This window comes from Magnolia sinica, chromosome 12, assembly GCF_029962835.1.
Source record: "Magnolia sinica isolate HGM2019 chromosome 12, MsV1, whole genome shotgun sequence".
Lineage (NCBI taxonomy): Eukaryota > Viridiplantae > Streptophyta > Magnoliopsida > Magnoliales > Magnoliaceae > Magnolia > Magnolia sinica.
Window position 1 is genome coordinate 42,814,520 of NC_080584.1, and position 9,300 is coordinate 42,823,819.

The following is a 9,300-nucleotide window of genomic DNA, read 5'->3' on the forward strand; positions in this document are numbered from 1 at the left end:
TCGGACCATTAGCGAGCCAAGGCGGGACCCACCATGAAGGCCGGTCCGAGTGTGAGGTCGAGCCAGGGAGGGACATTGGCTGCAGTCGAGCCAGCAAGGTCCTGACCTCAGCCGCGGGACCCATTGTCGTGTTTAGTAGCTAATCCGTGTCTGTCCCTATTGAGGGCGGGCCACAAGCGATGTCCCAAGCCAGGGCGGCTGCACCCGACGTCCCAAGTCAGGGTGGGAGCTCGAAAGTACATAGAAAAAAATAGATAAATGGAACCTACCTAATGAATGGACGATGATGAACGGTGAAGATAGGGTGCTGGGCTGTTGAGTGGCCTGGATTTCTATTGAGTTCGGTGCAGTGCCGGTTCGGGTAGGGTTAGGGTTCGGGCAAAAGAAGGATAAAAGTAAAAAATAAAAGTAAAATATGACTTTATACTACTCGATTCTGGTCTGAATCGGATCGGATCGAGTTACTACATGACCGAAACTCGACTCGGTTTGGCATCGGATCCAAGTGGGTTTACTCGATCCAACCCGACCTTGACTTTCAGTTTCAGTCGGATTGGATCCGATCGGTTTGGTCGAGTCAGGTCGGATCCTGCCCACCTCTAGCCATAGGCATGCCACAATGGCCCCCACGTGCGCGACCCTTTGAAGAATAGGCCTACTCTCTACAAAGCTCTTGTAGTGGAACCGGCCTCACAAGTAGATAGAATAACTTGTTCATACACAAAAAGTATTAAGGGAAATATCTATACACCTCAATGAGATACTCATAAGTGGGATCATGTTTAGTGATCCAAATAATCCCATATTAGCACGTGTGGACATCTTCAGCGATCCAATCTGATTATTTGTTGGCACGTGGGCCCATATGATCCAAATCATTTGTAGTCATACGAATGCCAAGCTGACTATTTGTTGGCACTTGTGACCATATGATGACATACGAATGCCAAGCTGAGTATTTGTTGGCACGTGGGCCCATATGATCCAAATCACGGATGATATGCATGTACTAAGATATTAACTAATAATAATAATAAAAAAAAAAAAAAGTGTTCAAACTGTGGGTTCCAATTTAGATTAGCAGTAAACCAAAAGTTACACGGATTAGATTTCTTAATGGACAGTGAAAATGAATAGCAGTCGATCATCAGATTTCAGTAAGCAAGTTGACATTAATTAATGATAGATCAATCAATCAATCAATCTGCCTTTTGTGCGATGACCCATCTACGGAGTGTCCTGTCACTGTTTCTCTCCAGGACCACCGTGCACCAATAATGAGAATACCTCCAGAATATCAAAAGCACGTGCAGGCTTTGAGAACAAGGTGGGCGTTTGGCGCGTGGTATTAGATGGGATTAGGTCGTATGGACTTGCATTTGGTCCCGTTCCATTTCTACTCAATGTTCAGGAAGACCGGAAAAGCTTGGAATTAGGTTAGATGGAATTGCTCGGTACTGTGCTAATTCCACTCAATCCTAGCAAGTTGCGTAGGTCTTACTATGATGTGTGGGCCATATCTACACCGTCTACTCATTTTTCGAGATCATTTTAGAGCATGAGCCAAAAAATCAGGTAGATCTAAAGCTCAAGTGGATGCCACCATAGAAAACAGCAAGGATTAAATACCTACCATTGAAAACTTCTTTGGGGCCACATAAGTTTTGGATTTACCTCATTTTTAGGCCCATGTCATAAAATGAGGTTACAAAACAGATGAACGATTTGGATAAAACACATGTGTTATTATCAATAGTTTCATATGATGGGTATATCCATTCAATGTTCCACTGTATTACAAACATAGCACGTAATTAAGTTTATCCTGTTACCATAGGACAATTGCTGCCATACGTAATAATTATGTTTTTTGAATCCTATCCCACCTAATCCTTCCCAATACCATGCGTCTAACACCCCCTAGGAGAAGATGATGATGTCGGTACTTCTGCTCCTTCTAACCCCCCTTAGGGGGCGTTTGGCACATGGCATTAGATGGGATTAGGTGGGATGGAATTGCATTTGGTCCCGTGCCAATTCCACTCAATGTTTGGGAAGAATGGAAAAGCTTGGAATTAGATTAGATGGAATTGCATGGGTCCATGCAAATTCCACTCAATGTTAGCTAGTTGAGTAGGTCCCGCCATGATGTGTGGGCTATATCCACACCGTCCACTCATTTTTCGAGATCATTTTAGAGCATGGGCTAAAATATCAGGTAGATCTAAAGCTCAAGTGGACCCCACCATAGAAAGTAGCGGGGATTAAATACCTACCGTTGAAAAGTTGGGGGTGTTTGGCGCATGGTATTGGGAAGGATTAAGTGGGATGGGATTCAAAAAAGATAATTATTACATATGGTAGGGATTGTCCCCTATTACTATGGGATAAGCTTAATTCCATGTTATGTTAGTAATACGGTGGTACATTGAATGGATATACCCACACCATCATTTGAAACTATTGAGAATAACACATGTGTTATATCCAAACTGTTCATCTGTTTTGTAACCTCATTTTATGGCAAGTGCCTAAAAGTGAGGCCGAACCAAAACTTATGTGGCTCCAAAGAAGTTTTCAATGGTAGGTATTCAATCCTCGCTATTTTCTATGGTGGGGTCCACTTGAGCTTTAAATTTACCTGATTTTTTGGCCCATGCTCTAAAATAATCTCGAAAAATGGGTAGACAATGTGGATATAGCCCACACATCATGGTGAGACTTACATAACTTGCTAACATTGAGTGGAATTAGCACGGGACCCAATGCAATTCCATCTAATTTAATTCCAAGCTTTTCCATTTTTCCCAAACATTGAGTGGAATTGGCACGGGACCAAATGCAATTCCATCCCACCTAATCCCATCTAATACCATGCGCCAAATGCCCCCTTAATGACCTTTTGCTACTTAAGGTGGTAAGAAGAGATTAGGAATCCTTTCCACCATCAATGGATTCTCTATTGGTTTTTATTGCCTCCACGCCTCTCTCTCTCTCTCTCTCTCTCTCTCTCTCTGAGGAGAAAAACTCATCCAATTAAACCTCATGAGAGAGGGATTAGGTATTGTTGGTGCCCTGAGGAGTGGAAGGTGCGAGAAGTTAGACTCACTCCGCCCGTTAGACCCTAGCCCACGCCCTCCTTCCAGAGTCAAGCATAGGATGGCTTGTGCACTTAGAGGAACCATATAGGGGTGGGTCGCACCCATACCTGGATGATCCATACCTAGACAAAGGGAGGGGCGCGGAGCACCCTCCGACACATCGATGACCCAGCTCATGACCTATCTCGCACCCTCTGCTAGAGGTGGACATATGTCACCCATGTAGCCTGCCACATGGAAATATGGAGAGTACATGTCTATAATACCTTAAAGGGCTTTTTTTTTTTTTTCTCACTTCACCTCTCTCTACAATATCTACTCTAGTCGGACCTGCCTCTTGTGCCCTTTGGGTGGCTCCACAATCTTCACCAAGTGACCCTAGGGCCAAGGACAGGGCGCTAGTTCTCTACTCATGCTCTCTAGTTTGTGTTTACACTCATTTTCGGCGTCTATGACTTAGCTTCTGACTTGGCCTAGTAATTATGTAGCACCACTATGCATACTGGAAGTGTACTTACACCCGAAGAAACCATCAGACTATGAAAGGGTGAGTCATTTTATGCCACATTACCACGATTAATGCACCTATTTATGAAGAGACATATGATCTATTACGAATCTGGTGAGGTAATCTCTTGTAGTTCTTTCAAAATGGGATATTTCCTTAAAAGAAGTTTGGAGAAGCGGTAGTGATCAGTAAGGATCTGAACATCAGGAGATCAAACCCTTATCCAAGCTAACCCAATTTGGATCTGGGCATAAGATGGGGGAGAGACTTTAATCGGGTATGTTTCGAACAAGAAACAAATGCATTCGTTTTTGGGAGATTATCTCATCCAAATATAACAGAGAAAGAGTTCATTAAGAACAATCATCATATTATTAATACTAGTTCATTTACATCCTCAATTATTCCTTGATTCTAAGATAGATTATTTAAAATACAGAAATTGACAAAGTTCAAATGTCCAAGCCGGATGTCAAATTCGGCAGCACTTCGACTTATGATTTGACTATCTCTTTAAGAGGAATATGATGTAGATCTCATCAACTGATTTCTCTTTTTGGAGCTTGGACAGAAGAGGAACTGGAGCCTGATCATTCCGGCAGCATTTCGGCCTTTCTCATTATAGACTGTATAACAGTCTGGTTGCGCGGACCCGCGCAACCAACATGGTTTGCACGGGTTGGCGCAACCCGTAGACTTCTATTCAGTCCTACCTTCGGTATTCTCTGTCACTTCTACACTTCTCTCAAAATCTCCGATCCCCTAAGTGAGGGGGGAAGGGGGGTATTTATAGGCCTCCGCACGTGTGAAACCTCGATCTTGGTGCAAAGGGACCCACCTTTCATTGCTTAGGATCATTTATAGACAACAAGTCCATAAACCAGTTGTGCAACCCCGAGCAACTGAGTTATTGGTTGCACGGAGCCGCAACTGATATCGTTTGCACGGATCCACGCAAACCATCCAAAAGACACTTGTTCTTCTTCTTTTTCTATTTCCTTCCACTTTTTACTTTTCAATCTTTTTTTCTTTAATTCTTTTTTCCTCATTTTTATTCCTTAACAGATGCCCCCTTGATCCTTTCTTTGTTTCTCCAGAGATCAAAGAATCAGGATCAATTTTACTTTAAAGAAAGGGTTTGCGTGGACCCACGCAACTGACAGTCGTGTACCGTACTCGACCTCATATACTATAAATACCCCAAACTTCATTCATTATGTACTTGCTTTTTGACTGCATCGGACCTCTGCTTCTCTGCGAAACCCCCGTGCAATTGATTTCAGTTGTGCGAACCCGTGCAATAGACTCTCTGCTCGCGCAAGGCTTTTAGCCGTTGCACTACCCCGCGCAACGAACTTTGGTTGCGCGAACCGCGCAACTGACCTTTTGGCCATTTTTCCAGACTTAGCCAATTTTCCCCACCATGCATCACTCTCAAGCCCCTTTTCCAAAAAGAAAGAGCCAGCCATCTTCTTCTTCGAAATTTGAACAACCTCTTCGCCACTCTTGGAAATACGTAGGACTACACGAAGAAACTTTGGATCTTCATAACCCCTTCACCAGTGATTAAACTATTATTCCCATCAATCTGCAACAACTTCTAAGGCAGAGGAGACTGGCTTTCTAGTAGTCTTCTAATCTAACCCAAGAAATAGGAAGGAAGAAAGTAATTCTTTTAGGATGTGAAACAGAAAAATAGAGGCATTAAAAAAAGAGCTTCCTATAACTAATGAAATTCACTACAATAGTAGGGAAAAAAAAACTAACTCCAATTGCCTACATTCTTTAAGGACGCTTTTGGACACTCACCCATAGAACCTGGGGCTTTGAGTATAGACAGCAAATTCTCTTTTTGGTTGGGGCTCATCACTCAATGATGACAATTGTGAAGTCATTGACGCGTCCCCACCTATTACAGGAAAAAGAAAAAGTATAGAACAATATCAACAAATAAGCAACTTTAATAAGAAACAATAGTAAAATCTCCTTGACATGAGTGGTGAAAACAATTGAAAAATTCATATATTTAACAGGACCACCACAATAATAATTTAAAGAAAAAAATGGTAAGAGTTACATGGCATCCGTGTGATATATAGATGCAATTTCCAGCCCGGTCTCATTTTGCATTTTTCTTGGCCAGGAAAATCTGTCCTTGAGAGAAAAAACAAGCTTGGTAGAATCATCAACTTGCAATTGTTTGTATCCACTGCATCTATGGCTATTGTGAATGTTCTGAAGACGTCTAATCTCTACATATAAGAACCTGCAATGATGAGGAGCAACAATTACATGCATGATATTAGATTTAGCTGCTAAATAATGTTCTTGTTGTAATATTCTAGAACATTAAAAAATGAACTTCCATTACTAAAATTTAACAGCAGATCTCAACAATAGAGGCTATATGATTAAGAACTGGCACAGTATGTACTAAGGAAGTGAACTGAAATAATTAGTTCTTGAAGTGGAAGTAACAAAATTGCAATTACCTCGGTATTCATATTGAGGAAACCAGTCTCCAAATTTCAATTATATTACCATCATGTCAGATATAAATGGAAGTTAATTACAACTTGAGGGCTACTCCCTCATATCATAAATACTAGGACAATTTCACCATTTCCTTTCTATTGAACTAACCATGGTTAATTGGTCATGGTGCATCCAAATGCAGTCTAAAGATTAACATTAAAAAAAAAAAAAAAAAAAAAAGATGCTAAGATTCACAGTCCCACCCTCTATATAGATGCCTATAATAGCTATCAAGTATTATTAGACCACTATTTTAAATGTTAAAAGCATGTTAAAAAATGTGATGATTGCTCATAGGTGGGACCCAAATCCTATTCTCTGCCAACATGGGTCTGGGCTATTCTTCAATTATGTCCCACTGTGTATGTTCAGTGTCTTGAAAATCAGGCCAATCTGGTCCTTAGGTGACACGCATATGAAAAGATGGCCAACTAAAATGAATAATGAGTGATGATCATTAGACATACACATTTGGCCCACCAACCCAATGGCAGTAGAGGCATGATTTTTGGGTCAAAATGCAAATATGGCAGTAAGCCTCTCACTCTAAACAATGGCTAAGAACAAGCCCATATGTTATGATTCAATGAAAGCCCTTGATGTGAAGGTGTGGGACGTGCTAGAATCTAGGGAGACGCCAACATTTGCTGGAGATCTGTGGAATTAATCCATATTTTGAAAGAGCACGTGACACAATCTTGAATATTGGTTGAAGCATTTCTTCAAACATGTAGGGGGCCATGGACAGCGGCAGACATGGCTGCCACTGCCATGGCTGTTGCCCAATTTCTAGCCATCAAAAGAGAAAAATAGAGAGAAAAAGGGAGTACCTCGAGTGCCTCCTCTTTTTCTTTTTTCTTTTTTACGTGGAGACTAAAATTCTTCTTCAAGAGACAATGTTCAATAAGTTCAACTACTGCTACAATAAGGACAGATACTTCATAACCATAAAGAATGAGTAAATCTTTCCATTAAGTACAAAGTCATTTTAATAAATGCCAAAACAGGGTGATTCTGGCCCATGAGAAGGCAAACGCTACTTAGCTATGGCTTGTGTTCTCTGCAACACCTGTTTCTCCACACCTTCCCTTTCTGCTCTATCCTCCAAAACTCAGTCTAATGGGTCCCACCAATTGGTAATGATCTGAGAAGTTCATCTTTCGACAGAGTTTCAACTCAAGCAGCATCGAGGACAGTGATGAAATGTCTGAGGTCCATCTTGATTAATGTCAGATTTATTATGAACACAAAATATGAAAATCATCTATCGAGATCAAGTAGGCATCGTTGTGGGCCCATTTCTTGCGTCCATATGACGATATCTGGTTATTGGGTGGGGCCCGATTTTGAAGATAGGTGGGGGTATGTGGAGGCTTCTGTGAATCAAGTCGTGACGTTGCAGTTGTAAATCTATATGAGTATGGCATTCAGTTTCTTTTCAAACTTTGCTGTTTTGGCATTCACAAAATAAAAAATAAAAATAAAAATGGCAAGAACAGAGGCGAGAGGAAACTTTGTTTACAACATTGAGAGAATATGTTCATACCAGAAAGCAATACAGAAATGTCATATGGAAGATTTCAGATCCTCAGCATTTATTATTATTTTTTTCAAAAACCCATCAAATTCTCAATGAAATTAGCAATACCAAAATCCAGAAAACCCAAATAGGTCAGGAAACTCAATCAAAAATAGCAAGAGTGTTCGAAAGAACAAAGGGGATACCTACAGCATGCCATTTGCCAATATCGAGTGCCTCCAGAGAGTGGAGTACGAGCCCGTTTTCCATTCTCTGTAGAGGCAGCGGACCGTTGGAATCATCACCTTCGAAAGAGGATACTTCCGTCTTAAGTTTCTTAGGGTTTCTTATATCGGAGTCTTCGATTTCTGAGTCTGCTTGATCTAGTTCGGGTTCCTTTCTCTTCTTCTTGGAGGACGACCTCTCCTTGATTTCATTGCCTAACTTTTGCGATTCGGCAATGGGATTTTCTAGGGTTTGAGAGAGAGAGAGAGAGAGGTTAGGAAACAAAGGAGCAGGCGCACGAGAGAGAGGGTTTGGCTTTTGGGAGAGGCATGGGCGCGCGAGAGAGAGAGGGTTTAAGTTTTGGGAGAGGGGCGGGCGTGAGAGAGATTTGAGGGATTTGGGTTGTGCGAGATGGGCGAGCGAAGGATGACTCCAAGTCCGTAACCTTTGCTCAGAACGAGGATTGCTAGGTCGAGGGCGCTGTAGTCATTGGTACGACATGATGGGCATCACAGAGTTTTAAGCGTTTAACACACTGCCTGAAACATGTGTTGTAAAGATTCCGGTCCGTTGGAATGAAGCAACCACAATATTGTGGAGGAAGAGGTCACGACAATGCTGGCTCTGCATCCCGAGGACTTCGTGGGGGTGCTAGTGACCACCTTTATCAAGGTAAGTGTACCAAGCAGTTCATCATTATCTTTTAGACTTGTTATTTTTTGTAGGTGCTAATGTTTTTATGGTTCTTTTTTCTTAGGGCACTACTGGGGCTATTGCTACCCAGGGAGCCTTCCACAAGATGAGGATCCACTTCGAAACTATGGGGGTTGAGCTTCAGGGTAAGGCCTTGAATCTCAAGGCCTCTGCTATTGTTAGGGTCGTGGTTGTTGCCACCAGCACTGCCACATACTGTTGTGGGGTCCTCCTCCTCACATACTTGAAAAATACTCAGGGTGACGTTTGGTGTATGAGCATAGGGTTGACAGGGAATGTATAAAATCCTACAATATAGAAGCTCTGTTAGAGGCAATTGACTCGTTGCCTCTTCTTGATTTCAGGGGAGCATGTCATATTGAGCAGACCTATCGCTTCTTTGCATACTATCATTCTCCAACACTAGAACCACCAGCCTTCACTGTCACAGTTGGAGATGATAGTGTTGAGATTACTGTAGAATCCATTGCTAGCATTCTTGATTTAACTTTGTCTCCAGTTGGATTGTCTGACCTTGATCTTGAAAATCCTATCACTCGGTCTACAATTACAAAATTCATGTGCCAGGGTCGAGATATCCCATGGTATCAAGGGAATGCCTTAAAAGAAAAATATATGCACCCTCGATACCGTATCTTGCATGGGATATTCTGCTCAAATGCTTATCCTCGTGGACCCAATCGTGCTGACCTTACCGG